The sequence below is a fragment of the Anomaloglossus baeobatrachus genome, unplaced genomic scaffold, assembly GCF_048569485.1.
Source record: "Anomaloglossus baeobatrachus isolate aAnoBae1 unplaced genomic scaffold, aAnoBae1.hap1 Scaffold_969, whole genome shotgun sequence".
NCBI classification, from domain to species: domain Eukaryota; kingdom Metazoa; phylum Chordata; class Amphibia; order Anura; family Aromobatidae; genus Anomaloglossus; species Anomaloglossus baeobatrachus.
This window is the reverse complement of record NW_027445370.1, coordinates 1-22,678: the sequence shown is the minus strand read 5'-3', so window position 1 is coordinate 22,678 and position 22,678 is coordinate 1. Positions and strand designations below refer to the sequence as shown.

General features: G+C 48.4%; 10 non-coding genes and 2 pseudogenes across 10 annotated transcripts; all 12 read left to right on the top strand.

Moving 5' to 3' along the window:
• The first annotated feature begins 3,700 nt into the window (after positions 1 to 3,700).
• LOC142289567 (U2 spliceosomal RNA) lies at positions 3,701 to 3,904 on the top strand (annotated as a pseudogene).
• A 1,387-nt stretch (positions 3,905 to 5,291) lies between these two features.
• Positions 5,292 to 5,482, top strand: LOC142289558 (U2 spliceosomal RNA). The gene has a single exon (XR_012750029.1). It is a non-coding gene; the product is annotated as a U2 spliceosomal RNA (small nuclear RNA).
• Positions 5,483 to 6,869: 1,387 nt separating this feature from the next.
• On the top strand, positions 6,870 to 7,060 carry LOC142289557 (U2 spliceosomal RNA). The gene has a single exon (XR_012750028.1). It is a non-coding gene; the product is annotated as a U2 spliceosomal RNA (small nuclear RNA).
• Positions 7,061 to 8,447: 1,387 nt separating this feature from the next.
• LOC142289570 (U2 spliceosomal RNA) lies at positions 8,448 to 8,574 on the top strand (annotated as a pseudogene).
• A 688-nt stretch (positions 8,575 to 9,262) lies between these two features.
• LOC142289568 (U2 spliceosomal RNA) lies at positions 9,263 to 9,455 on the top strand. The gene has a single exon (XR_012750038.1). It is a non-coding gene; the product is annotated as a U2 spliceosomal RNA (small nuclear RNA).
• Positions 9,456 to 10,842: 1,387 nt separating this feature from the next.
• LOC142289556 (U2 spliceosomal RNA) lies at positions 10,843 to 11,033 on the top strand. The gene has a single exon (XR_012750027.1). It is a non-coding gene; the product is annotated as a U2 spliceosomal RNA (small nuclear RNA).
• Positions 11,034 to 12,420: 1,387 nt separating this feature from the next.
• LOC142289555 (U2 spliceosomal RNA) lies at positions 12,421 to 12,611 on the top strand. Its single transcript, XR_012750026.1, has one exon. It is a non-coding gene; the product is annotated as a U2 spliceosomal RNA (small nuclear RNA).
• Positions 12,612 to 13,998: 1,387 nt separating this feature from the next.
• Positions 13,999 to 14,189, top strand: LOC142289573 (U2 spliceosomal RNA). The gene has a single exon (XR_012750041.1). It is a non-coding gene; the product is annotated as a U2 spliceosomal RNA (small nuclear RNA).
• Positions 14,190 to 15,576: 1,387 nt separating this feature from the next.
• LOC142289572 (U2 spliceosomal RNA) lies at positions 15,577 to 15,767 on the top strand. The gene has a single exon (XR_012750040.1). It is a non-coding gene; the product is annotated as a U2 spliceosomal RNA (small nuclear RNA).
• A 1,387-nt stretch (positions 15,768 to 17,154) lies between these two features.
• LOC142289571 (U2 spliceosomal RNA) lies at positions 17,155 to 17,345 on the top strand. Its single transcript, XR_012750039.1, has one exon. It is a non-coding gene; the product is annotated as a U2 spliceosomal RNA (small nuclear RNA).
• A 1,387-nt stretch (positions 17,346 to 18,732) lies between these two features.
• On the top strand, positions 18,733 to 18,923 carry LOC142289565 (U2 spliceosomal RNA). Its single transcript, XR_012750036.1, has one exon. It is a non-coding gene; the product is annotated as a U2 spliceosomal RNA (small nuclear RNA).
• A 1,387-nt stretch (positions 18,924 to 20,310) lies between these two features.
• On the top strand, positions 20,311 to 20,501 carry LOC142289554 (U2 spliceosomal RNA). The gene has a single exon (XR_012750025.1). It is a non-coding gene; the product is annotated as a U2 spliceosomal RNA (small nuclear RNA).
• Positions 20,502 to 22,678: the final 2,177 nt, after the last annotated feature.

Here is a 22,678-nt window from a genome sequence, read left to right as displayed (position 1 = left end):
AGGCACACCGCCTGCTCTAACTTTCTCTTTCCTCCAATGACTGCTAACATTAACATCTTTTCCATTAATGTTAGGAGCATCAGAGACAAGTTCCGACGTCAGACAATTTTTGCGTTCCTTAACACTCAGTCTAGTGATGTATTTTTCCTGCAGGAATGCTCCCTTCCCTCCTCTAGGTCCTTCAACCATCTGGCCAGGGAGTGGACCCATGGCCCATCCTACTGGTCTGGCGGGGGCGACTGTAGGTCCGCGGGGGTCGCCGTGCTGATCAGGGGAAGCGCCTTCACATTGGACTCTGTTCAGGAAATCGTCTGCGGCAGGTTACTGCTCGTGGATGGCACCTGGGCGGGAGAACCTGTCAGGTTCATCAATGTGTATGCTTCTCCTGTGAAGAGCGATCGACTGGAGCTCCTCCAAGCCCTGCGCCCTCAGCTCGCTACCGCCAGGACGGTAGTGATGGCCGGGGATTTCAACTGCCCGATTGAGGAGGATGGACGCAGTTCTGGAACGGCTGCCAAGTTGGACGTCACATCCAAACTGCTCATTGAGATGGTGACCGAAGCCTCTCTTGTGGACGTTGTTGGCTCCATCGGACTCGGATCCGTGAACTATTCATGGTGCCGATCCGATGGCTCGCTGCGTTCCAGGATTGACTTTGTGTTTACCTCTCGGGCGGTTGGGCGGAGTGGGCACTCGATGGTCCCCTGCTTCTTCTCTGACCACAGAGCCATTCACTTTCAAGGTGTGCTGGGCCATGGCTTCCCCATTGGCCCGGGCTCCTGGAAGCTGAACTGCTCTCTGCTGGAAAAGGGTGAGATTCTGGAGGAGCTTAGAGCTGCCTACTCCACGTGGCGGGCCTACAAGGCGGGCTTCCAGTCTGTTTCTGACTGGTGGGAATACGTTAAACTCGAGTTCCGTTTCTTCTTTCAGGCAAAGAGTCAACAACAGGCGTGTCTGAAGAGGAGGGACTTCAGGAGACTCCAGCGTGAGCTGCGTTCCCTGCAGGACCTTCTTCGATGCGGCTGGGACGTGAGAGAGGAGCTGGAGGAGACTAAGAGGAGCCTGAAAAGGCACTTCGAGGAGGAGTCCGAGCGAATTGTCTTCCGTTCCAAAGTGGAGAACCTGGAGAAGGGTGAGAAATGTAACTCGTTCTTTTTCAGGAAACTCCACGCCGGTCACACGCCCATGAATGAACTACGAGACGAGAGTGGAAGCATACGATGCGGGAAAGAGAATGTGATGAAGGTCGTCAGCGACTTCTACAGCGAACTCTACGCCCGCAAGACTACTGACCCCGAGGCCGCCGATAAGTTCCTGTCAGGTATCACTAACCATCTTGACCCTGCAGACGCGGCGGCCATGGACGTTCCTCTGACGGTGGACGAGCTGCTCTCGGCCGCCAAATCCTTTAGTTCTGGCAGGACACCGGGCAGTGACGGCCTCCCAGCAGAGCTCTATGTAGCGCTGGGAGACCTAATCTGTCCGGACCTGTTAGGGCTGTATGAGGAGATGGTGGTGGAGGGCAGAATGCCTCCATCTCTGAGGGAAGGAATGGTCACGATCCTGTACAAGCGTAAAGGAGAGAGGTGCGACCTGAAGAATTGGCGTCCCATCACCCTTCTGAATGTCGACTACAAGATCCTGGCCAAGACGATGGCAACGAGACTGAAGACGGTTATCGGACGGATCATCCACCCGGATCAGACCTGCGGCATCCCCGGACGTCGCATCGCAGACAGCCTGGCTCTCATGCGGGACACGGTCGAGTACATCAAAGCCCGCCGGGTGCACGCAGCCCTGATCTCGTTGGATCAGGAAAAGGCCTTCGACCGTGTTTCCCATGAGTTCCTGGGCAAAGCTCTGCACAGGTTAGGTTTGGGTAACATGTTTTGTTTGTATGTCCAACTAATGTATTTTGATATTCACAGCTCGGTGTTGGTAAACGGCTGGAAGACTGACCCCTTCCCGGTCCTCTCAGGGGTCAGACAAGGCTGTCCTCTGTCACCTCTTCTTTTTGTTTGTGTTATAGAACTCTTTGCAGAGGCTATCCGGCGGAATGGAGAGATCAGAGGGATCACCGCACCAGGACCAGAACGCTTCGAGGTCAAGTGCTCGCTCTACATGGACGACGTGACCGTCTTCTGCGCGGACCGGCGCTCAGTCGACACCCTCGTCCAGACCTGTGAGACCTTCGGACGGGCTTCGGGAGCCAAAGTCAACTGCGGGAAGTCGGAAGCCATGCTCTTCGGGGACTGGCAGCCGGCCTCTTCCGCCCCCTTCCCTTTCAGCATCCAGCCGGATTTCATCAAGGTTCTTGGAGTCTGGTTCGGGAAGGAAGGAGCAGCCCTCAAGTCCTGGGAGGAACGCTTGACCAAGATCACCCAACGGATCGGTCTGTGGAGCCTCAGACGCCTCACCTGTGAGGGCAAAGCACTGGTCCTGCGTAACGAGGTACTGCCCGTGCTGCAGTACACGGCCCAGGCCTGGCCCCCCCTTGCCACCGTGTGCAGGGCCATTACCAGGACGGTGTTTCGTTTTGTCTGGGGATCCAAGATGGACAGAGTAAAGCGGAGCATCATGTACAAGGATCCTCGCAAGGGTGGGAAGGGCGTACCCGATATCCCCACCCTCCTGCGATCCTCCTTCGTATGTGACTGCGTTCGCCGAACTCTGCGAGTCAAGAGAGGTTCCGCGGGTGGGTCCATGTCTCGCTTCTTCCTGCTCCCCCTTTGGAGACGGTTAGGCTGGGACAAGTGGGACAGCTCCTTCCCCTACAACTGGACGGCGCCATGGTTCTACGGAGACGTGGTTCGGTTTGTGAGGGAACACCAACTGGAGGGACTCAAGCCTGATTTGTGGAAGCCAAAGACTATCCACAAACTCATCAGAGCCAAGGACGAAATGGAGAACATTCCAGGACTTCATCACGACACACTGGAGACTGTTTGGACAAACGTGTCATCGGCTGGATTGACCAACGGGCACAAGGACTTGTCATGGATGGCGATACAGGGCGGACTGCCCGTCCGGTCATTCATGCACGCCCGGAACCTGTGCAAAACCCGGTACTGCCCAAGGTGCCCCTTCGTGGAGGAAACATCGCTGCACGCCTTTTGGGACTGCCGTTTCGCACAGCGCCTGTTGGTTGCCCTGGAGGATGACCTGAGGAACTCCGTCCCCAGAGGGAGCCTATCGTACCATTCCGTACTTTATGGACTCTTCCCTGGGACTCACACCGTTGGAGCCATCCAGGAGGCTTGGCGCCTTATGAACTGCTTTAAGGACGCTATTTGGGTCGCCAGGAACCGGCTCATCTTGAAGAGGGAGAGGATGTCTATCCAGGATTGCCGCAGGCTGATCCACAGCCTGCTCAGAGACTATTCCATCATGGACAGTCCGGACGACAGCGCCGAGGAGAAGGTTTAGACCTCTTCCATGCCCCCTCCCTCCTTTTCCCGTTATGTGCGTCTTTCAATAAAGCTTCGGGCCTGTGACTTCCCCACCCTATCCCCCTTTTCCCCTACCCCCATCCCCCAATCGCCGGTTCGTCGTTATTTATTGTCTAACTTTTTCTTTCAGCTTGAGTGTTATGGATAAGCATAGGAGCGTGATGTATAGTTTAGTGCGTCGTACTCTATGGCTATGTAAGAAGGATTGTATATTTCTGTGTGTACGGGGCTGCGGCACTGTACACGGTTTGTTACCTTTTTGTGAGTAGTGCATGATAATAAAGATGCTGTTAAATCAAAAATCTGTTCTTATCAGTTTAATATCTGATACGTCCCCTATCTGGGGACCATATATTAAATGGATTTTTAGAACAGGGAGATGGAAAAAGAGCTTGCTCTGTCCACTCCACGCATTGACCTGGTATTGCAGTACCTCCAGGAACGGTGCACCCCTTCTTAACCCAGTTTCCAAAAGCAGAACTCAATTCACCTGATTCATATTAGCCCGATTTAATGAATTGGAAGAAAGCATACGTCTTCATATGCACCTCAATTTGGCCCATTCACTTTTCACACTTCCTCCTTTTGTTTTTTATCTTTCACACTTTTGACTTTCTTTATTCATCCAAATAGCAAACTCATCACCACTCAACCTGACCAACTCGGCTATGTCCCCGTGCTGCAGTTCTCTGTCTTATCTAGATCATTTGCAATTGAATGGAATAGATCCCTTTTGGACAAAGTGGATTCACCTGCTGCTGCAGTGACCACAGGTGTGATAACATCTAGAATTGGCATCTGGTGCGATCTCTCCGCTTCCACTCCAAAGAAAGTTACCTGTTTATTCCTATCATGCATTGGTTTTTGGGGTTTTCTTTGAGTAATGATGATCTCTTTAGTAGTCTGTTGGCGCCCTCTCCTGGAGGAATAGTTTGCTTGCTCTTGGACATTCTAAAAGAGAGGTCATGATAGACATTGAGCTTCTGAGCTCAATTGGGGACAGTCATGGGTGATGAATGTTTGCAACCTACTGCGAAGCCTCATACCGCAATATAAGGAACGTCAAATACTAAGAAAGGGCGGCCTATGAAAGAATTACTACTTTCAATAAGTACACTTAAACGGCTAATTGGGAATAGAAAAACTGTAAAAAGCCCTCTGAGAAAGCCCCCCTCTAACCTTTGATAGTAAGCTTTTCTGTAGTCTGCCTGTTGATGTATTTTCCGTTTGAACTGTGCACAACATGAAGAGACGGAACACTGGCGGCTTGTCACAATGCCCCCCGATGACATCACAATAGCGCTGCTGCCTAGAAAACAAGCTGCGCAGAAGAAGTTGTTCTTTGGGTGGGAGGGTGGGCTAGTGGAAGGAGGGGGCAATCTCTTTTTTTCCCGGGTGGTAGGGGGATGACAGGAGAAGGGAAGCGGGTGGTGAGAAAGGTACAGAGGGCAGGGTTTGGGGGCTGGGAAGGAAAGGGAAAAGATTAGGGTTTGGGGATGATGAAAGGGCTTTCTACGGGTAAGGATGGCAAAGGGTGGCAGTGACGGAAAGTCAGGCAACCTGTCCTGTCCGTCTTTTTGTATCGTGAATTGGAAAGACTGCAAGGGGGAGGGGAGTTGCTTGCGCCCTAAAGGAGGAGTTATTCAGATTCATTGCAGTGGGCGGCGGCTGCAAAACGCACCATTCTTCTTGTTTTGGCTCTGCAAAGCAGCCTTTTCAAGGGTTGGCTTGGGTGACAAAATGTCTTGTGTAGGCGTGGGTTTGTCTCCCTCTCGCTCTCTCTCCCTAAGATGTGTCCGGCATAGGCCAGGGTGCCACTCGAGGCCCAAACCAATTCTGGTTATCGCTTCTCGGCCTTTTGGCTAAGATCAAGTGTAGTATCTGTTCTTATCAGTTTAATATCTGATACGTCCCCTATCTGGGGACCATATATTAAATGGATTTTTAGAACAGGGAGATGGAAAAAGAGCTTGCTCTGTCCACTCCACGCATTGACCTGGTATTGCAGTACCTCCAGGAACGGTGCACCCCTTCTTAACCCAGTTTCCAAAAGCAGAACTCAATTCACCTGATTCATATTAGCCCGATTTAATGAATTGGAAGAAAGCATACGTCTTCATATGCACCTCAATTTGGCCCATTCACTTTTCACACTTCCTCCTTTTGTTTTTTATCTTTCACACTTTTGACTTTCTTTATTCATCCAAATAGCAAACTCATCACCACTCAACCTGACCAACTCGGCTATGTCCCCGTGCTGCAGTTCTCTGTCTTATCTAGATCATTTGCAATTGAATGGAATAGATCCCTTTTGGACAAAGTGGATTCACCTGCTGCTGCAGTGACCACAGGTGTGATAACATCTAGAATTGGCATCTGGTGCGATCTCTCCGCTTCCACTCCAAAGAAAGTTACCTGTTTATTCCTATCATGCATTGGTTTTTGGGGTTTTCTTTGAGTAATGATGATCTCTTTAGTAGTCTGTTGGCGCCCTCTCCTGGAGGAATAGTTTGCTTGCTCTTGGACATTCTAAAAGAGAGGTCATGATAGACATTGAGCTTCTGAGCTCAATTGGGGACAGTCATGGGTGATGAATGTTTGCAACCTACTGCGAAGCCTCATACCGCAATATAAGGAACGTCAAATACTAAGAAAGGGCGGCCTATGAAAGAATTACTACTTTCAATAAGTACACTTAAACGGCTAATTGGGAATAGAAAAACTGTAAAAAGCCCTCTGAGAAAGCCCCCCTCTAACCTTTGATAGTAAGCTTTTCTGTAGTCTGCCTGTTGATGTATTTTCCGTTTGAACTGTGCACAACATGAAGAGACGGAACACTGGCGGCTTGTCACAATGCCCCCCGATGACATCACAATAGCGCTGCTGCCTAGAAAACAAGCTGCGCAGAAGAAGTTGTTCTTTGGGTGGGAGGGTGGGCTAGTGGAAGGAGGGGGCAATCTCTTTTTTTCCCGGGTGGTAGGGGGATGACAGGAGAAGGGAAGCGGGTGGTGAGAAAGGTACAGAGGGCAGGGTTTGGGGGCTGGGAAGGAAAGGGAAAAGATTAGGGTTTGGGGATGATGAAAGGGCTTTCTACGGGTAAGGATGGCAAAGGGTGGCAGTGACGGAAAGTCAGGCAACCTGTCCTGTCCGTCTTTTTGTATCGTGAATTGGAAAGACTGCAAGGGGGAGGGGAGTTGCTTGCGCCCTAAAGGAGGAGTTATTCAGATTCATTGCAGTGGGCGGCGGCTGCAAAACGCACCATTCTTCTTGTTTTGGCTCTGCAAAGCAGCCTTTTCAAGGGTTGGCTTGGGTGACAAAATGTCTTGTGTAGGCGTGGGTTTGTCTCCCTCTCGCTCTCTCTCCCTAAGATGTGTCCGGCATAGGCCAGGGTGCCACTCGAGGCCCAAACCAATTCTGGTTATCGCTTCTCGGCCTTTTGGCTAAGATCAAGTGTAGTATCTGTTCTTATCAGTTTAATATCTGATACGTCCCCTATCTGGGGACCATATATTAAATGGATTTTTAGAACAGGGAGATGGAAAAAGAGCTTGCTCTGTCCACTCCACGCATTGACCTGGTATTGCAGTACCTCCAGGAACGGTGCACCCCTTCTTAACCCAGTTTCCAAAAGCAGAACTCAATTCACCTGATTCATATTAGCCCGATTTAATGAATTGGAAGAAAGCATACGTCTTCATATGCACCTCAATTTGGCCCATTCACTTTTCACACTTCCTCCTTTTGTTTTTTATCTTTCACACTTTTGACTTTCTTTATTCATCCAAATAGCAAACTCATCACCACTCAACCTGACCAACTCGGCTATGTCCCCGTGCTGCAGTTCTCTGTCTTATCTAGATCATTTGCAATTGAATGGAATAGATCCCTTTTGGACAAAGTGGATTCACCTGCTGCTGCAGTGACCACAGGTGTGATAACATCTAGAATTGGCATCTGGTGCGATCTCTCCGCTTCCACTCCAAAGAAAGTTACCTGTTTATTCCTATCATGCATTGGTTTTTGGGGTTTTCTTTGAGTAATGATGATCTCTTTAGTAGTCTGTTGGCGCCCTCTCCTGGAGGAATAGTTTGCTTGCTCTTGGACATTCTAAAAGAGAGGTCATGATAGACATTGAGCTTCTGAGCTCAATTGGGGACAGTCATGGGTGATGAATGTTTGCAACCTACTGCGAAGCCTCATACCGCAATATAAGGAACGTCAAATACTAAGAAAGGGCGGCCTATGAAAGAATTACTACTTTCAATAAGTACACTTAAACGGCTAATTGGGAATAGAAAAACTGTAAAAAGCCCTCTGAGAAAGCCCCCCTCTAACCTTTGATAGTAAGCTTTTCTGTAGTCTGCCTGTTGATGTATTTTCCGTTTGAACTGTGCACAACATGAAGAGACGGAACACTGGCGGCTTGTCACAATGCCCCCCGATGACATCACAATAGCGCTGCTGCCTAGAAAACAAGCTGCGCAGAAGAAGTTGTTCTTTGGGTGGGAGGGTGGGCTAGTGGAAGGAGGGGGCAATCTCTTTTTTTCCCGGGTGGTAGGGGGATGACAGGAGAAGGGAAGCGGGTGGTGAGAAAGGTACAGAGGGCAGGGTTTGGGGGCTGGGAAGGAAAGGGAAAAGATTAGGGTTTGGGGATGATGAAAGGGCTTTCTACGGGTAAGGATGGCAAAGGGTGGCAGTGACGGAAAGTCAGGCAACCTGTCCTGTCCGTCTTTTTGTATCGTGAATTGGAAAGACTGCAAGGGGGAGGGGAGTTGCTTGCGCCCTAAAGGAGGAGTTATTCAGATTCATTGCAGTGGGCGGCGGCTGCAAAACGCACCATTCTTCTTGTTTTGGCTCTGCAAAGCAGCCTTTTCAAGGGTTGGCTTGGGTGACAAAATGTCTTGTGTAGGCGTGGGTTTGTCTCCCTCTCGCTCTCTCTCCCTAAGATGTGTCCGGCATAGGCCAGGGTGCCACTCGAGGCCCAAACCAATTCTGGTTATCGCTTCTCGGCCTTTTGGCTAAGATCAAGTGTAGTATCTGTGAGGCTCGGCAGATGCAATGCACACTGGAAGGTTGCGCTTGCTAGTACTCTTGATGTATAGTATATTCATCTAGAGGAAAACATGGCCCTACCAGGATCGAGGCTATTAGACTGAGTAAGTGTGGGGGCTATGGTGCAATGTGCCCCAGGACTGACGACCCTGGAGTGAGTCTGAGCTTGCTGGCTTGGGACCCCGGCGAGCCTTGGGCTCTGTAGCACACCGTACCTTGCCCTTTCATACTTTCTGAGCATATTGCTCTATCCCGGCCTTCTGGCTAGGAAGGGAAATTTTTATAATCATGGTCGGAGGTCCGTTCAGCTTTGGGCTGAGAAACCAACACCCGGTTGGAGGTCCGGGTCAGCTTCGGCTGAGAAACCAACACCCGGTTGGAGGTCTGGGTCAGCTTCGGCTGAGAAACCAACACCCGGTTGGAGGTCCGGGTCAGCTTCGGCTGAGAAACCAACACCCGGTTGGAGGTCCGGTTAGCCTTGGGCTGAGAAACCAACACCGGTTGACGGTCCGGGCAGTTTCGGCTGCGAAACCAACAACTAGTAGCTCTCTACTCCACTTGGGTAAGATGCCTGGGTGGACGCTGGGAGCAACGACAAGGCTCAACCAGGCTTCGGCTTGGGGGAGCACCGAAGATCCCTGACCCTTGCTGTGGCCTTCTGGCTCGGAGGGACGGGGTTGATTTTTGGGGACCCTCTCCTCACGGAGGGGTCCACACGAATCCTAGCCTTTGCACTGTTTTTGGTGTGACTTCGGTCATGCATTTTTTGCGGTGCTTTGGAAAGCTTCATTAAATCAAAAATCTGTTCTTATCAGTTTAATATCTGATACGTCCCCTATCTGGGGACCATATATTAAATGGATTTTTAGAACAGGGAGATGGAAAAAGAGCTTGCTCTGTCCACTCCACGCATTGACCTGGTATTGCAGTACCTCCAGGAACGGTGCACCCCTTCTTAACCCAGTTTCCAAAAGCAGAACTCAATTCACCTGATTCATATTAGCCCGATTTAATGAATTGGAAGAAAGCATACGTCTTCATATGCACCTCAATTTGGCCCATTCACTTTTCACACTTCCTCCTTTTGTTTTTTATCTTTCACACTTTTGACTTTCTTTATTCATCCAAATAGCAAACTCATCACCACTCAACCTGACCAACTCGGCTATGTCCCCGTGCTGCAGTTCTCTGTCTTATCTAGATCATTTGCAATTGAATGGAATAGATCCCTTTTGGACAAAGTGGATTCACCTGCTGCTGCAGTGACCACAGGTGTGATAACATCTAGAATTGGCATCTGGTGCGATCTCTCCGCTTCCACTCCAAAGAAAGTTACCTGTTTATTCCTATCATGCATTGGTTTTTGGGGTTTTCTTTGAGTAATGATGATCTCTTTAGTAGTCTGTTGGCGCCCTCTCCTGGAGGAATAGTTTGCTTGCTCTTGGACATTCTAAAAGAGAGGTCATGATAGACATTGAGCTTCTGAGCTCAATTGGGGACAGTCATGGGTGATGAATGTTTGCAACCTACTGCGAAGCCTCATACCGCAATATAAGGAACGTCAAATACTAAGAAAGGGCGGCCTATGAAAGAATTACTACTTTCAATAAGTACACTTAAACGGCTAATTGGGAATAGAAAAACTGTAAAAAGCCCTCTGAGAAAGCCCCCCTCTAACCTTTGATAGTAAGCTTTTCTGTAGTCTGCCTGTTGATGTATTTTCCGTTTGAACTGTGCACAACATGAAGAGACGGAACACTGGCGGCTTGTCACAATGCCCCCCGATGACATCACAATAGCGCTGCTGCCTAGAAAACAAGCTGCGCAGAAGAAGTTGTTCTTTGGGTGGGAGGGTGGGCTAGTGGAAGGAGGGGGCAATCTCTTTTTTTCCCGGGTGGTAGGGGGATGACAGGAGAAGGGAAGCGGGTGGTGAGAAAGGTACAGAGGGCAGGGTTTGGGGGCTGGGAAGGAAAGGGAAAAGATTAGGGTTTGGGGATGATGAAAGGGCTTTCTACGGGTAAGGATGGCAAAGGGTGGCAGTGACGGAAAGTCAGGCAACCTGTCCTGTCCGTCTTTTTGTATCGTGAATTGGAAAGACTGCAAGGGGGAGGGGAGTTGCTTGCGCCCTAAAGGAGGAGTTATTCAGATTCATTGCAGTGGGCGGCGGCTGCAAAACGCACCATTCTTCTTGTTTTGGCTCTGCAAAGCAGCCTTTTCAAGGGTTGGCTTGGGTGACAAAATGTCTTGTGTAGGCGTGGGTTTGTCTCCCTCTCGCTCTCTCTCCCTAAGATGTGTCCGGCATAGGCCAGGGTGCCACTCGAGGCCCAAACCAATTCTGGTTATCGCTTCTCGGCCTTTTGGCTAAGATCAAGTGTAGTATCTGTTCTTATCAGTTTAATATCTGATACGTCCCCTATCTGGGGACCATATATTAAATGGATTTTTAGAACAGGGAGATGGAAAAAGAGCTTGCTCTGTCCACTCCACGCATTGACCTGGTATTGCAGTACCTCCAGGAACGGTGCACCCCTTCTTAACCCAGTTTCCAAAAGCAGAACTCAATTCACCTGATTCATATTAGCCCGATTTAATGAATTGGAAGAAAGCATACGTCTTCATATGCACCTCAATTTGGCCCATTCACTTTTCACACTTCCTCCTTTTGTTTTTTATCTTTCACACTTTTGACTTTCTTTATTCATCCAAATAGCAAACTCATCACCACTCAACCTGACCAACTCGGCTATGTCCCCGTGCTGCAGTTCTCTGTCTTATCTAGATCATTTGCAATTGAATGGAATAGATCCCTTTTGGACAAAGTGGATTCACCTGCTGCTGCAGTGACCACAGGTGTGATAACATCTAGAATTGGCATCTGGTGCGATCTCTCCGCTTCCACTCCAAAGAAAGTTACCTGTTTATTCCTATCATGCATTGGTTTTTGGGGTTTTCTTTGAGTAATGATGATCTCTTTAGTAGTCTGTTGGCGCCCTCTCCTGGAGGAATAGTTTGCTTGCTCTTGGACATTCTAAAAGAGAGGTCATGATAGACATTGAGCTTCTGAGCTCAATTGGGGACAGTCATGGGTGATGAATGTTTGCAACCTACTGCGAAGCCTCATACCGCAATATAAGGAACGTCAAATACTAAGAAAGGGCGGCCTATGAAAGAATTACTACTTTCAATAAGTACACTTAAACGGCTAATTGGGAATAGAAAAACTGTAAAAAGCCCTCTGAGAAAGCCCCCCTCTAACCTTTGATAGTAAGCTTTTCTGTAGTCTGCCTGTTGATGTATTTTCCGTTTGAACTGTGCACAACATGAAGAGACGGAACACTGGCGGCTTGTCACAATGCCCCCCGATGACATCACAATAGCGCTGCTGCCTAGAAAACAAGCTGCGCAGAAGAAGTTGTTCTTTGGGTGGGAGGGTGGGCTAGTGGAAGGAGGGGGCAATCTCTTTTTTTCCCGGGTGGTAGGGGGATGACAGGAGAAGGGAAGCGGGTGGTGAGAAAGGTACAGAGGGCAGGGTTTGGGGGCTGGGAAGGAAAGGGAAAAGATTAGGGTTTGGGGATGATGAAAGGGCTTTCTACGGGTAAGGATGGCAAAGGGTGGCAGTGACGGAAAGTCAGGCAACCTGTCCTGTCCGTCTTTTTGTATCGTGAATTGGAAAGACTGCAAGGGGGAGGGGAGTTGCTTGCGCCCTAAAGGAGGAGTTATTCAGATTCATTGCAGTGGGCGGCGGCTGCAAAACGCACCATTCTTCTTGTTTTGGCTCTGCAAAGCAGCCTTTTCAAGGGTTGGCTTGGGTGACAAAATGTCTTGTGTAGGCGTGGGTTTGTCTCCCTCTCGCTCTCTCTCCCTAAGATGTGTCCGGCATAGGCCAGGGTGCCACTCGAGGCCCAAACCAATTCTGGTTATCGCTTCTCGGCCTTTTGGCTAAGATCAAGTGTAGTATCTGTTCTTATCAGTTTAATATCTGATACGTCCCCTATCTGGGGACCATATATTAAATGGATTTTTAGAACAGGGAGATGGAAAAAGAGCTTGCTCTGTCCACTCCACGCATTGACCTGGTATTGCAGTACCTCCAGGAACGGTGCACCCCTTCTTAACCCAGTTTCCAAAAGCAGAACTCAATTCACCTGATTCATATTAGCCCGATTTAATGAATTGGAAGAAAGCATACGTCTTCATATGCACCTCAATTTGGCCCATTCACTTTTCACACTTCCTCCTTTTGTTTTTTATCTTTCACACTTTTGACTTTCTTTATTCATCCAAATAGCAAACTCATCACCACTCAACCTGACCAACTCGGCTATGTCCCCGTGCTGCAGTTCTCTGTCTTATCTAGATCATTTGCAATTGAATGGAATAGATCCCTTTTGGACAAAGTGGATTCACCTGCTGCTGCAGTGACCACAGGTGTGATAACATCTAGAATTGGCATCTGGTGCGATCTCTCCGCTTCCACTCCAAAGAAAGTTACCTGTTTATTCCTATCATGCATTGGTTTTTGGGGTTTTCTTTGAGTAATGATGATCTCTTTAGTAGTCTGTTGGCGCCCTCTCCTGGAGGAATAGTTTGCTTGCTCTTGGACATTCTAAAAGAGAGGTCATGATAGACATTGAGCTTCTGAGCTCAATTGGGGACAGTCATGGGTGATGAATGTTTGCAACCTACTGCGAAGCCTCATACCGCAATATAAGGAACGTCAAATACTAAGAAAGGGCGGCCTATGAAAGAATTACTACTTTCAATAAGTACACTTAAACGGCTAATTGGGAATAGAAAAACTGTAAAAAGCCCTCTGAGAAAGCCCCCCTCTAACCTTTGATAGTAAGCTTTTCTGTAGTCTGCCTGTTGATGTATTTTCCGTTTGAACTGTGCACAACATGAAGAGACGGAACACTGGCGGCTTGTCACAATGCCCCCCGATGACATCACAATAGCGCTGCTGCCTAGAAAACAAGCTGCGCAGAAGAAGTTGTTCTTTGGGTGGGAGGGTGGGCTAGTGGAAGGAGGGGGCAATCTCTTTTTTTCCCGGGTGGTAGGGGGATGACAGGAGAAGGGAAGCGGGTGGTGAGAAAGGTACAGAGGGCAGGGTTTGGGGGCTGGGAAGGAAAGGGAAAAGATTAGGGTTTGGGGATGATGAAAGGGCTTTCTACGGGTAAGGATGGCAAAGGGTGGCAGTGACGGAAAGTCAGGCAACCTGTCCTGTCCGTCTTTTTGTATCGTGAATTGGAAAGACTGCAAGGGGGAGGGGAGTTGCTTGCGCCCTAAAGGAGGAGTTATTCAGATTCATTGCAGTGGGCGGCGGCTGCAAAACGCACCATTCTTCTTGTTTTGGCTCTGCAAAGCAGCCTTTTCAAGGGTTGGCTTGGGTGACAAAATGTCTTGTGTAGGCGTGGGTTTGTCTCCCTCTCGCTCTCTCTCCCTAAGATGTGTCCGGCATAGGCCAGGGTGCCACTCGAGGCCCAAACCAATTCTGGTTATCGCTTCTCGGCCTTTTGGCTAAGATCAAGTGTAGTATCTGTTCTTATCAGTTTAATATCTGATACGTCCCCTATCTGGGGACCATATATTAAATGGATTTTTAGAACAGGGAGATGGAAAAAGAGCTTGCTCTGTCCACTCCACGCATTGACCTGGTATTGCAGTACCTCCAGGAACGGTGCACCCCTTCTTAACCCAGTTTCCAAAAGCAGAACTCAATTCACCTGATTCATATTAGCCCGATTTAATGAATTGGAAGAAAGCATACGTCTTCATATGCACCTCAATTTGGCCCATTCACTTTTCACACTTCCTCCTTTTGTTTTTTATCTTTCACACTTTTGACTTTCTTTATTCATCCAAATAGCAAACTCATCACCACTCAACCTGACCAACTCGGCTATGTCCCCGTGCTGCAGTTCTCTGTCTTATCTAGATCATTTGCAATTGAATGGAATAGATCCCTTTTGGACAAAGTGGATTCACCTGCTGCTGCAGTGACCACAGGTGTGATAACATCTAGAATTGGCATCTGGTGCGATCTCTCCGCTTCCACTCCAAAGAAAGTTACCTGTTTATTCCTATCATGCATTGGTTTTTGGGGTTTTCTTTGAGTAATGATGATCTCTTTAGTAGTCTGTTGGCGCCCTCTCCTGGAGGAATAGTTTGCTTGCTCTTGGACATTCTAAAAGAGAGGTCATGATAGACATTGAGCTTCTGAGCTCAATTGGGGACAGTCATGGGTGATGAATGTTTGCAACCTACTGCGAAGCCTCATACCGCAATATAAGGAACGTCAAATACTAAGAAAGGGCGGCCTATGAAAGAATTACTACTTTCAATAAGTACACTTAAACGGCTAATTGGGAATAGAAAAACTGTAAAAAGCCCTCTGAGAAAGCCCCCCTCTAACCTTTGATAGTAAGCTTTTCTGTAGTCTGCCTGTTGATGTATTTTCCGTTTGAACTGTGCACAACATGAAGAGACGGAACACTGGCGGCTTGTCACAATGCCCCCCGATGACATCACAATAGCGCTGCTGCCTAGAAAACAAGCTGCGCAGAAGAAGTTGTTCTTTGGGTGGGAGGGTGGGCTAGTGGAAGGAGGGGGCAATCTCTTTTTTTCCCGGGTGGTAGGGGGATGACAGGAGAAGGGAAGCGGGTGGTGAGAAAGGTACAGAGGGCAGGGTTTGGGGGCTGGGAAGGAAAGGGAAAAGATTAGGGTTTGGGGATGATGAAAGGGCTTTCTACGGGTAAGGATGGCAAAGGGTGGCAGTGACGGAAAGTCAGGCAACCTGTCCTGTCCGTCTTTTTGTATCGTGAATTGGAAAGACTGCAAGGGGGAGGGGAGTTGCTTGCGCCCTAAAGGAGGAGTTATTCAGATTCATTGCAGTGGGCGGCGGCTGCAAAACGCACCATTCTTCTTGTTTTGGCTCTGCAAAGCAGCCTTTTCAAGGGTTGGCTTGGGTGACAAAATGTCTTGTGTAGGCGTGGGTTTGTCTCCCTCTCGCTCTCTCTCCCTAAGATGTGTCCGGCATAGGCCAGGGTGCCACTCGAGGCCCAAACCAATTCTGGTTATCGCTTCTCGGCCTTTTGGCTAAGATCAAGTGTAGTATCTGTTCTTATCAGTTTAATATCTGATACGTCCCCTATCTGGGGACCATATATTAAATGGATTTTTAGAACAGGGAGATGGAAAAAGAGCTTGCTCTGTCCACTCCACGCATTGACCTGGTATTGCAGTACCTCCAGGAACGGTGCACCCCTTCTTAACCCAGTTTCCAAAAGCAGAACTCAATTCACCTGATTCATATTAGCCCGATTTAATGAATTGGAAGAAAGCATACGTCTTCATATGCACCTCAATTTGGCCCATTCACTTTTCACACTTCCTCCTTTTGTTTTTTATCTTTCACACTTTTGACTTTCTTTATTCATCCAAATAGCAAACTCATCACCACTCAACCTGACCAACTCGGCTATGTCCCCGTGCTGCAGTTCTCTGTCTTATCTAGATCATTTGCAATTGAATGGAATAGATCCCTTTTGGACAAAGTGGATTCACCTGCTGCTGCAGTGACCACAGGTGTGATAACATCTAGAATTGGCATCTGGTGCGATCTCTCCGCTTCCACTCCAAAGAAAGTTACCTGTTTATTCCTATCATGCATTGGTTTTTGGGGTTTTCTTTGAGTAATGATGATCTCTTTAGTAGTCTGTTGGCGCCCTCTCCTGGAGGAATAGTTTGCTTGCTCTTGGACATTCTAAAAGAGAGGTCATGATAGACATTGAGCTTCTGAGCTCAATTGGGGACAGTCATGGGTGATGAATGTTTGCAACCTACTGCGAAGCCTCATACCGCAATATAAGGAACGTCAAATACTAAGAAAGGGCGGCCTATGAAAGAATTACTACTTTCAATAAGTACACTTAAACGGCTAATTGGGAATAGAAAAACTGTAAAAAGCCCTCTGAGAAAGCCCCCCTCTAACCTTTGATAGTAAGCTTTTCTGTAGTCTGCCTGTTGATGTATTTTCCGTTTGAACTGTGCACAACATGAAGAGACGGAACACTGGCGGCTTGTCACAATGCCCCCCGATGACATCACAATAGCGCTGCTGCCTAGAAAACAAGCTGCGCAGAAGAAGTTGTTCTTTGGGTGGGAGGGTGGGCTAGTGGAAGGAGGGGGCAATCTCTTTTTTTCCCGGGTGGTAGGGGGATGACAGGAGAAGGGAAGCGGGTGGTGAGAAAGGTACAGAGGGCAGGGTTTGGGGGCTGGGAAGGAAAGGGAAAAGATTAGGGTTTGGGGATGATGAAAGGGCTTTCTACGGGTAAGGATGGCAAAGGGTGGCAGTGACGGAAAGTCAGGCAACCTGTCCTGTCCGTCTTTTTGTATCGTGAATTGGAAAGACTGCAAGGGGGAGGGGAGTTGCTTGCGCCCTAAAGGAGGAGTTATTCAGATTCATTGCAGTGGGCGGCGGCTGCAAAACGCACCATTCTTCTTGTTTTGGCTCTGCAAAGCAGCCTTTTCAAGGGTTGGCTTGGGTGACAAAATGTCTTGTGTAGGCGTGGGTTTGTCTCCCTCTCGCTCTCTCTCCCTAAGATGTGTCCGGCATAGGCCAGGGTGCCACTCGAGGCCCAAACCAATTCTGGTTATCGCTTCTCGGCCTTTTGGCTAAGATCAAGTGTAGTATCTGTTCTTATCAGTTTAATATCTGATACGTCCCCTATCTGGGGACCATATATTAAATGGATTTTTAGAACAGGGAGATGGAAAAAGAGCTTGCTCTGTCCACTCCACGCATTGACCTGGTATTGCAGTACCTCCAGGAACGGTGCACCCCTTCTTAACCCAGTTTCCAAAAGCAGAACTCAATTCACCTGATTCATATTAGCCCGATTTAATGAATTGGAAGAAAGCATACGTCTTCATATGCACCTCAATTTGGCCCATTCACTTTTCACACTTCCTCCTTTTGTTTTTTATCTTTCACACTTTTGACTTTCTTTATTCATCCAAATAGCAAACTCATCACCACTCAACCTGACCAACTCGGCTATGTCCCCGTGCTGCAGTTCTCTGTCTTATCTAGATCATTTGCAATTGAATGGAATAGATCCCTTTTGGACAAAGTGGATTCACCTGCTGCTGCAGTGACCACAGGTGTGATAACATCTAGAATTGGCATCTGGTGCGATCTCTCCGCTTCCACTCCAAAGAAAGTTACCTGTTTATTCCTATCATGCATTGGTTTTTGGGGTTTTCTTTGAGTAATGATGATCTCTTTAGTAGTCTGTTGGCGCCCTCTCCTGGAGGAATAGTTTGCTTGCTCTTGGACATTCTAAAAGAGAGGTCATGATAGACATTGAGCTTCTGAGCTCAATTGGGGACAGTCATGGGTGATGAATGTTTGCAACCTACTGCGAAGCCTCATACCGCAATATAAGGAACGTCAAATACTAAGAAAGGGCGGCCTATGAAAGAATTACTACTTTCAATAAGTACACTTAAACGGCTAATTGGGAATAGAAAAACTGTAAAAAGCCCTCTGAGAAAGCCCCCCTCTAACCTTTGATAGTAAGCTTTTCTGTAGTCTGCCTGTTGATGTATTTTCCGTTTGAACTGTGCACAACATGAAGAGACGGAACACTGGCGGCTTGTCACAATGCCCCCCGATGACATCACAATAGCGCTGCTGCCTAGAAAACAAGCTGCGCAGAAGAAGTTGTTCTTTGGGTGGGAGGGTGGGCTAGTGGAAGGAGGGGGCAATCTCTTTTTTTCCCGGGTGGTAGGGGGATGACAGGAGAAGGGAAGCGGGTGGTGAGAAAGGTACAGAGGGCAGGGTTTGGGGGCTGGGAAGGAAAGGGAAAAGATTAGGGTTTGGGGATGATGAAAGGGCTTTCTACGGGTAAGGATGGCAAAGGGTGGCAGTGACGGAAAGTCAGGCAACCTGTCCTGTCCGTCTTTTTGTATCGTGAATTGGAAAGACTGCAAGGGGGAGGGGAGTTGCTTGCGCCCTAAAGGAGGAGTTATTCAGATTCATTGCAGTGGGCGGCGGCTGCAAAACGCACCATTCTTCTTGTTTTGGCTCTGCAAAGCAGCCTTTTCAAGGGTTGGCTTGGGTGACAAAATGTCTTGTGTAGGCGTGGGTTTGTCTCCCTCTCGCTCTCTCTCCCTAAGATGTGTCCGGCATAGGCCAGGGTGCCACTCGAGGCCCAAACCAATTCTGGTTATCGCTTCTCGGCCTTTTGGCTAAGATCAAGTGTAGTATCTGTTCTTATCAGTTTAATATCTGATACGTCCCCTATCTGGGGACCATATATTAAATGGATTTTTAGAACAGGGAGATGGAAAAAGAGCTTGCTCTGTCCACTCCACGCATTGACCTGGTATTGCAGTACCTCCAGGAACGGTGCACCCCTTCTTAACCCAGTTTCCAAAAGCAGAACTCAATTCACCTGATTCATATTAGCCCGATTTAATGAATTGGAAGAAAGCATACGTCTTCATATGCACCTCAATTTGGCCCATTCACTTTTCACACTTCCTCCTTTTGTTTTTTATCTTTCACACTTTTGACTTTCTTTATTCATCCAAATAGCAAACTCATCACCACTCAACCTGACCAACTCGGCTATGTCCCCGTGCTGCAGTTCTCTGTCTTATCTAGATCATTTGCAATTGAATGGAATAGATCCCTTTTGGACAAAGTGGATTCACCTGCTGCTGCAGTGACCACAGGTGTGATAACATCTAGAATTGGCATCTGGTGCGATCTCTCCGCTTCCACTCCAAAGAAAGTTACCTGTTTATTCCTATCATGCATTGGTTTTTGGGGTTTTCTTTGAGTAATGATGATCTCTTTAGTAGTCTGTTGGCGCCCTCTCCTGGAGGAATAGTTTGCTTGCTCTTGGACATTCTAAAAGAGAGGTCATGATAGACATTGAGCTTCTGAGCTCAATTGGGGACAGTCATGGGTGATGAATGTTTGCAACCTACTGCGAAGCCTCATACCGCAATATAAGGAACGTCAAATACTAAGAAAGGGCGGCCTATGAAAGAATTACTACTTTCAATAAGTACACTTAAACGGCTAATTGGGAATAGAAAAACTGTAAAAAGCCCTCTGAGAAAGCCCCCCTCTAACCTTTGATAGTAAGCTTTTCTGTAGTCTGCCTGTTGATGTATTTTCCGTTTGAACTGTGCACAACATGAAGAGACGGAACACTGGCGGCTTGTCACAATGCCCCCCGATGACATCACAATAGCGCTGCTGCCTAGAAAACAAGCTGCGCAGAAGAAGTTGTTCTTTGGGTGGGAGGGTGGGCTAGTGGAAGGAGGGGGCAATCTCTTTTTTTCCCGGGTGGTAGGGGGATGACAGGAGAAGGGAAGCGGGTGGTGAGAAAGGTACAGAGGGCAGGGTTTGGGGGCTGGGAAGGAAAGGGAAAAGATTAGGGTTTGGGGATGATGAAAGGGCTTTCTACGGGTAAGGATGGCAAAGGGTGGCAGTGACGGAAAGTCAGGCAACCTGTCCTGTCCGTCTTTTTGTATCGTGAATTGGAAAGACTGCAAGGGGGAGGGGAGTTGCTTGCGCCCTAAAGGAGGAGTTATTCAGATTCATTGCAGTGGGCGGCGGCTGCAAAACGCACCATTCTTCTTGTTTTGGCTCTGCAAAGCAGCCTTTTCAAGGGTTGGCTTGGGTGACAAAATGTCTTGTGTAGGCGTGGGTTTGTCTCCCTCTCGCTCTCTCTCCCTAAGATGTGTCCGGCATAGGCCAGGGTGCCACTCGAGGCCCAAACCAATTCTGGTTATCGCTTCTCGGCCTTTTGGCTAAGATCAAGTGTAGTATCTGTTCTTATCAGTTTAATATCTGATACGTCCCCTATCTGGGGACCATATATTAAATGGATTTTTAGAACAGGGAGATGGAAAAAGAGCTTGCTCTGTCCACTCCACGCATTGACCTGGTATTGCAGTACCTCCAGGAACGGTGCACCCCTTCTTAACCCAGTTTCCAAAAGCAGAACTCAATTCACCTGATTCATATTAGCCCGATTTAATGAATTGGAAGAAAGCATACGTCTTCATATGCACCTCAATTTGGCCCATTCACTTTTCACACTTCCTCCTTTTGTTTTTTATCTTTCACACTTTTGACTTTCTTTATTCATCCAAATAGCAAACTCATCACCACTCAACCTGACCAACTCGGCTATGTCCCCGTGCTGCAGTTCTCTGTCTTATCTAGATCATTTGCAATTGAATGGAATAGATCCCTTTTGGACAAAGTGGATTCACCTGCTGCTGCAGTGACCACAGGTGTGATAACATCTAGAATTGGCATCTGGTGCGATCTCTCCGCTTCCACTCCAAAGAAAGTTACCTGTTTATTCCTATCATGCATTGGTTTTTGGGGTTTTCTTTGAGTAATGATGATCTCTTTAGTAGTCTGTTGGCGCCCTCTCCTGGAGGAATAGTTTGCTTGCTCTTGGACATTCTAAAAGAGAGGTCATGATAGACATTGAGCTTCTGAGCTCAATTGGGGACAGTCATGGGTGATGAATGTTTGCAACCTACTGCGAAGCCTCATACCGCAATATAAGGAACGTCAAATACTAAGAAAGGGCGGCCTATGAAAGAATTACTACTTTCAATAAGTACACTTAAACGGCTAATTGGGAATAGAAAAACTGTAAAAAGCCCTCTGAGAAAGCCCCCCTCTAACCTTTGATAGTAAGCTTTTCTGTAGTCTGCCTGTTGATGTATTTTCCGTTTGAACTGTGCACAACATGAAGAGACGGAACACTGGCGGCTTGTCACAATGCCCCCCGATGACATCACAATAGCGCTGCTGCCTAGAAAACAAGCTGCGCAGAAGAAGTTGTTCTTTGGGTGGGAGGGTGGGCTAGTGGAAGGAGGGGGCAATCTCTTTTTTTCCCGGGTGGTAGGGGGATGACAGGAGAAGGGAAGCGGGTGGTGAGAAAGGTACAGAGGGCAGGGTTTGGGGGCTGGGAAGGAAAGGGAAAAGATTAGGGTTTGGGGATGATGAAAGGGCTTTCTACGGGTAAGGATGGCAAAGGGTGGCAGTGACGGAAAGTCAGGCAACCTGTCCTGTCCGTCTTTTTGTATCGTGAATTGGAAAGACTGCAAGGGGGAGGGGAGTTGCTTGCGCCCTAAAGGAGGAGTTATTCAGATTCATTGCAGTGGGCGGCGGCTGCAAAACGCACCATTCTTCTTGTTTTGGCTCTGCAAAGCAGCCTTTTCAAGGGTTGGCTTGGGTGACAAAATGTCTTGTGTAGGCGTGGGTTTGTCTCCCTCTCGCTCTCTCTCCCTAAGATGTGTCCGGCATAGGCCAGGGTGCCACTCGAGGCCCAAACCAATTCTGGTTATCGCTTCTCGGCCTTTTGGCTAAGATCAAGTGTAGTGTTGTTCGAAGAGGTGGTTTAAGCTCCAGGCCACCTTAGTACAATGATACAATGCACACTGGAAGGTTGCGCTTGCTAGTACTCTGGGTGGATAGTATATTCATCTAGAGGAAAACATGGCCCTACCAGGATCGAGGCTATTAAACTGAGTAAGGGTGGGGGGCTATGGTACAACGTGCCCCAGGACTGACGACCCTGGAGTGAGTCTGAGCTTGCTGGCTTGGGACCCCGGCAAGCCTTGGGCTCTGTAGCACACCGTACCTTGCCTTTTCATACTTTTTGAGCATATTACCCTATCCCGGCCTTCTGGCTAGGAAGGGAAATTTTTACAATCCCGGTCGGAGGTCTGGTCAGCTTTGGGCTGAGAAACTAACACCCGGTTGGAGGTCTGGGTCAGCTTCGGCTGAGAAACCAACACCCGGTTGGAGGTCTGGGTCAGCTTCGGCTGAGAAACCAACACCCGGTTGGAGGTCCGGTTAGCCTTGGGCTGAGAAACCAACACCGGTTGACGGTCCGGGCAGTTTCGGCTGCGAAACCAACAACTAGTAGCTCTCTACTCCACTTGGGTAAGATGCCTGGGTGGACGCTGGGAGCAACGACAAGGCTCAACCAGGCTTCGGCTTGGGGGAGCACCGAAGATCCCTGACCCTTGCTGTGGCCTTCTGGCTCGGAGGGACGGGGTTGATTTTTGGGGACCCTCTCCTCACGGTGGGGTCCACACGAATCCTAGCCTTTGCACTGTTTTTGGTGTGA